This window comes from Microtus ochrogaster, chromosome 21 (genome assembly GCF_000317375.1).
Source record: "Microtus ochrogaster isolate Prairie Vole_2 chromosome 21, MicOch1.0, whole genome shotgun sequence".
NCBI classification, from domain to species: Eukaryota; Metazoa; Chordata; class Mammalia; order Rodentia; family Cricetidae; genus Microtus; species Microtus ochrogaster.
The window spans coordinates 47,018,634-47,024,723 of NC_022022.1; the positions used below are offsets into that span (position 1 = coordinate 47,018,634).

At 41.5% G+C, this 6,090-nt stretch overlaps 1 protein-coding gene across 1 annotated transcript in view; it reads right to left on the bottom strand.

The window, feature by feature from the left end:
- The window catches only part of Pigk (phosphatidylinositol glycan anchor biosynthesis class K), a 78,157-nt gene that overhangs the window by 60,445 nt on the left and 11,622 nt on the right, over positions 1-6,090 (bottom strand). The window lies entirely within an intron of this gene.

The window sequence follows — 6,090 nt, forward strand, 5'->3', positions numbered from 1 at the left end:
GATATGGTCTAGATGATATGGTCTAGATGATATGGTCTAGATATGGTCTAGATGATATGGTCTAGTTATGGTCTAGATGATATGGTCTAGATGATATGGTCTAGCTATGGTCTAGATATGGTCTAGATAGATATGGTCTAGATAGATATGGTCTAGATATGGTCTAGCTATGGTCTATCCCTGTGTGTTGAGGGCACTGCTGCATCAAGAATCGGTATCACACTCTGCACACCATGAGAACACAAGCCATCGGAGGACGGCTGTACCCAGATGCCACCACATTCAGGACTAGAATACACAGTCGGTAGCTAATATTTAAATGAGCCAAGCATTTTCATTTTTGAAGAACCAAAGAGGAAATTGGTCCCACCACTGACATGCGGACCGTGACTCAGGAGGCTTCTCTGTCCTGCATATACCTGAGCTCCACACACAGGGAACCCAATATGCTGGTATATAGTTTGTTCACCAGGAGACGGCAGGAAGAAAATGTTCTGCTGCATATGTTCCAAATACATTAAAGTTCAAAACTTGATTTTTCTTGAAAACTGGCTAGATTTCTACTCTGGAAGGGGTCCAGCCCTGCACACACAGATACAGACTCCAGCTGTGACTCCTATAGAGGAGAACATATCCTCTCTTTATAACTTAGGAAGCTCATTAGTTTACATTAAGTTATTAATAAACCATATGATCTCTGTTAAACGAGACACAACTGACACATAAATGTATAAAGTCAGTCTTCCTTTAGGCTAGGCTTTGTTTAGGTTAATTTCTATGAAGTGAAATGATCACCATATCAATCACAGTACATATAATCCATGTTTTTCTTAGAGATAATTTTGAGCCTCAGTGTTACTACTATGACCCTTGATTAAATATAATAGATATATCATACAATAATTTTACTAGTAATAACGTAGATAAATGAGTAACAAGCTAAAGAACAATGGATTATGAAGGCTCAGAAGTGTAACTACACATTCTAGTTCACTGCTTCTTAGTCCTCAGAAATTATTGAAAACTGCTTTTCTGATGAAATAAAACTCCTTCCTTAGCCCAGGTGTTTAATCTTTTGTATAACACAACCACACACACAGACTATATAACACCTAATCATACACACACACACACACACACACACACACACACACACAAACAGACTATATAGCATAACCACACAGGGACTACTTGGGCTTATAATTCCTATAAAATGACAGGCTAAGGATGGAAACTGTAAATGAAGTTCTAAGGAAAACAGCACACTAAGAATGCTGTAAACATGCATCCCATTTGGAGGATGAGGACACTCCTTTACTAAATGGCTATGCAGCTGCACAGCAGAGGGGTCGGGTCTGCTTCCACATTTAATTTTTTTCTTTATTTTGACAACTACTCTACAAACATAATTTGATGATATAGCAATGTCTCTCTATAGAAATGTCCTGGACAATATGTAATTAATAATCCTCGGTGTCTGTTGTTCAGGACAATCAAGGTGTCTACTTAGGCAAGTTTTGCCCATCAACACCTGAGCGAAAGCTGTAACCTCATAGTTGACTCATTGGCCCCTTACAGCATCTTTCTTCCTATGGGGCCACTTTAGCATCACAGCAGGGATTTGAACCTCCACTTACTGGATCAATAAGACCAACCAGTACGGGTCCAAGGCACACAGAGATATTTACACTGAAGACCAGCTTCTGTACATGGCAGGGAGCTGTATGACTTGTGAAAATAACACAAAACTCCTCAAGTACACGCAATCTAGGAGAACACGTCTCACAGTTTAGAAGACCCTGCTGCCATGTGTGAAGACTAGACTCTCAGAGTTGGCTCTGTTAGTCCCAGCTAACCCTTCTTCACAAAACAAAGATAAGTGGAAGAAGCATGAGCTCTCAAGTAGCAGGCAAGTCAGCTATAGACAGGCTAGTTACAGAAACAGTATGGTACAAACAATACTTCCCTGGAGAGAATCAGTAACTACTGGAGCTGGCGTTCTGTTCAACATCACTACAGTGAAGTTGCAATAGAAGCCGAAATAAGAGCTCACAGCTCCTTAGAGCCCCTTTTGGCTGGCCCACTGGCTTTCTGCCTCTGGGGAGCTGCTTTCTCCCCACAGGAAACATCTTAGGCACTCTGCTTCAGCTCAGTGTAAAGAATGCTGAGCCATTAAAAATCAGCATATGAGCAGCTTGAACTCAAGGTATTTACTTTCATGTTTTTCCTTCCTCCTCCATACCTTAAAGAATCTTCAAACTAATAACTCTAACTACTATCATTCTCTCTCTGTTTCTCATCCTCCCCTCTTAAGTTTTTTTCTTTCAGAGTCTCTTGCAGCTCTCAGTGTCACTAACTTGATATGTAGCTTAGGATAATGTTAAACTTTCAATCCTCTTGCCTCTACCTCCCAAGTGCTGAGATTTCTCATGTGCCTGGCTTTGCATTTTTCCTTCTAATACTGTAAGTACAAAATAGCACCATGGCACTAATCATAGCAACCCAGCTAACAGAGGATATTCTGAATTGCTTGCATTCCTAGACTGTCTATGACCAGTTATTTTGTACTTACAGTATTAGAAGGAAAAATGCAAAGCCAGGCACATGAGAAATCTCAGCACTTGGGAGGTAGAGGCAAGAGGATTGAAAGTTTAACATTATCCTAAGCTACATATCAAGTTAGTGACACTGAGAGCTGCAAGAGACTCTGAAAGAAAAAAACTTAAGAGGGGAGGATGAGAAACAGAGAGAGAATGAGAGAGGAAGGAAGGGAGGGAGGGAGGGGGGAGGGAGAAGAAGGAAGGAAAGGAAAGGAAGGGAAGGGAAGGAAGAGAAGGAAGGAAGGAAGGAAGGAAGGAAGGAAGGAAAAGAGATAGTCTTAAAACACATGGCAGACAGGAATTCGGAAAGCAAACACGCTAGGATGAAGGTAAAGCCAGTTACAGGCTTGGGAAGTGCTGGTATTGCTCAATCACTGCACTAATCCAGTGAGCTCATTACTTCTCTGAAACCTGTGCTGGCATCTCCACTGAAGGCCATGAAGCTACAGCACCGAGTGTTAGGTATCATCACTGGGCCCCCGTGGCTAGAGGGCAGTGGAGTTGAATCCCAGTTTACAGCTGGGTTATGGTGAACAAACACATGCTTTTTAACAACTCTGCAATCTCTTGAAATTAATTCTGTTAACTGAATTTAGAAAGATTCAGTAATGTTTCATTTCATACTGATAACTTAATTGACTCAGATGACTAGGTTAGATGCATGAACTCATTATTACTGCTTAATATTCACAACACATAATGAAAACAAAGTAGGCCCTTGAAATTCTAAATGAAACCATCCGTTTCTTAGCCAACTCTCAGATCAGACTGAAGCTGGGCATGGTGCCACACACCTGTATCCTAGCACTTGGAAGTTGGTGGTCCTCCTGGCTCTCTCCAGGCATGAAGACAGATGACAGCCACATTGTTTTCATGTGTATTTGTGTGAGATGTGCGTGTCTGTACGTACCCATGTCTACATGTACATGTATACATGTGTGTGTAAATACATGTGTAATTACAGGTAGATCACCATGCCTACCCCACATTTATGTGGGTTCTGGGGAATCTGAACTCCAGTCCCATGGCAAGTGCTTTAACCACTGAACCATCCTCCCAGATTCTCTTATTAATTTTTAAAGATGACAGAATACATAAAACACGAGAGATAAAGTACACCGAGCCACTGACCTGCTCTTCATTGTGACAATACATGTCACATTCAGCAGAAACAATATTGAACAGGAACTGACAAGAGACTAATCCCAACTAAATGTAATTCAACATGACATTTTTAAGTGATATAATTGTATTCATAGACATGAATTTAACACAACCATCCCATAGTATTTATCCCAGCACTGATAAAAATTTTATCAGTTTCCAGTTCCCTATTTTACTAAGATTACAGAAAGGTTGGATTACATGTGTCATAAGAATGGAACTAAGATTATACAATTAATACTTACTGTACTGAATTTCCAGGCAGTTAAAGAGAAAACTGATTTAGGTGGAGAAACGAATATTATCTTGGATTTTCTAATTAGATTCTGAACAGTGAGTGTAATAAACCAAATTAAAAATAAAAGAGAAAGTGGAGTTGTGGGTGAAGAGCTGGATACATCTCCTGATTGCACTGCTTAGAACCCACTAACAGGTCACACACCTAGACACACTTCGCACGTGGCTACAATAAAGCAGAAATGGTAGAAATGGGGTGTTGGAAGAAGGAACTGAGCTTACCCAGTGAGAGTCACCACTGAGTCCTCCACATACAGAGTCTCACAGGGATGTGAAGGGTTTTCCTGAATAAGTACAATATACTACACACAAGTCTTGATCAGTAGATCAAAATAATGTTTTGAATGTCTTAGCATAATAAGAAGCAGAAGAATATAGACAGAATTAGCTGAAATATATATTAAAAATGAGGTTGGACATTTTTCTACTGAAGAGAAACTTCAAAAACATATTAGTGAGTAGTCCCTTAATGATTTCATTTCTTATGCTTCTATAGTTCATCAGCGCCTGAGCTTATCTGGTGTGCAGAACGCACAAGCAAGGCCAGAGAGGGATGCGGGGCAGGAGGATGAAAAGTTTACTGGTAGTCTAAGCACATGGTGAGATCCTGTCTTTAAAAATAAGTAAAAAGAGTGTCAGTGAATTAAGTTTGACTAATATGGAGTTTCCCAGAATAATATAGCTGAATCCCCCGACCTAAACCTTGGCCATAGATAATCGAATGGTATAAAGGATTTAACAACAGGGCATCTAAACAATTTGATAACTTCTCACTCATACTCAGATGAATTCTTAGAAACTAATAACAAAAATTTTTGAGAAATATCTTTGCTCTGAGGAGATCAAATTATACTCACACATTGATCTCACTATCCTCCCAATGCCCCAAAGTGTCAGATATAACATGCTAGAGATAGAATATCCGATCAATTCTCCAGGAAAAATCCTCAGAAACTTCTTAGAAATAACTAGTACCCTTTTTTTGGCGGCATGTCAAGGTCATCTGACTTATTCCGAGGTCATTCCTATTACTCCCACCCAAAGGTCTAAACCTATGAAGGGGCTGTAATTTCCTCCCTATCTCCTCTTCCACCTCAGCCCGCTCTGGCTGGAATTAGAGCAATTGGTAAATGTACTGCAAAGAGCAAAGGCTCAGAGCACACAGAACCACTACTGCTGACAGCACAACACGTGAGCCTGCGTGATGAGCCTGTGAGACAGCACTCATGAGTGTGTATGCGTGATGAGCCCATGAGACAGCACTCATGAGTGTGTATGTGTGTGAGAGAGAGTGCCTGTCTGCCTGTGAGAGAGACAACAGGTGTGGGGAGGAGGAACAGGAGCGAGGGAAGGGAAGGAGTGGAGGGAAGAGGAGAAACTGAATCTTCCAGAACTATTCTCTTTGTCTTTTCAGGAACTAGCTCAGGGATAAGGGAATAAGGCTCGCACTGGGTGTGCAGAATATTAACTTTTAACTTAAACCACTGGCGCCCATGGAGCTGATATTCTATGGAACAAATCCTGAGAGGTAAGCTCTTAGGGTTCTTAAAGGGAAGAAACAAAATTCAGAAATTATGACCCCAAGAAGCCCAAAGAGCTGTCTTTCTTCTCAATGTTCACCATTTCCATATCTCAGTCTAATTATGGTAGCATAACTAAATATCTTTACCATGAAGAAAGCACCTTGCCTTTAACAGGTTTCCAGAGTAATAACCAGAAAGTGAACACAAGCCAAGCTCTGCTGTTTCCTCACCACACACAGGAAAATATAACAATGTAGCACAACTTAGCAGAAACCAAGATAGAGGCATGGGGGGGGGGGGCGTGTGCATCCACGGGGTGTTTACTGAGCAGAGCGTGCAGCCACAGGGTGCTTGCTGAGCATGGGGGTGCAGCTGCAGGGTGCTTACTGAGCATGGGGGTGCAGCTGCAGGGTGCTTACTGAGCATGGGGGTGCAGCCGCAGGGTGCTTACTGAGCATAGGCGTGCAGCTGCAGAGTGCTTACTGAGCATGGGGGTGCAGCCGCAG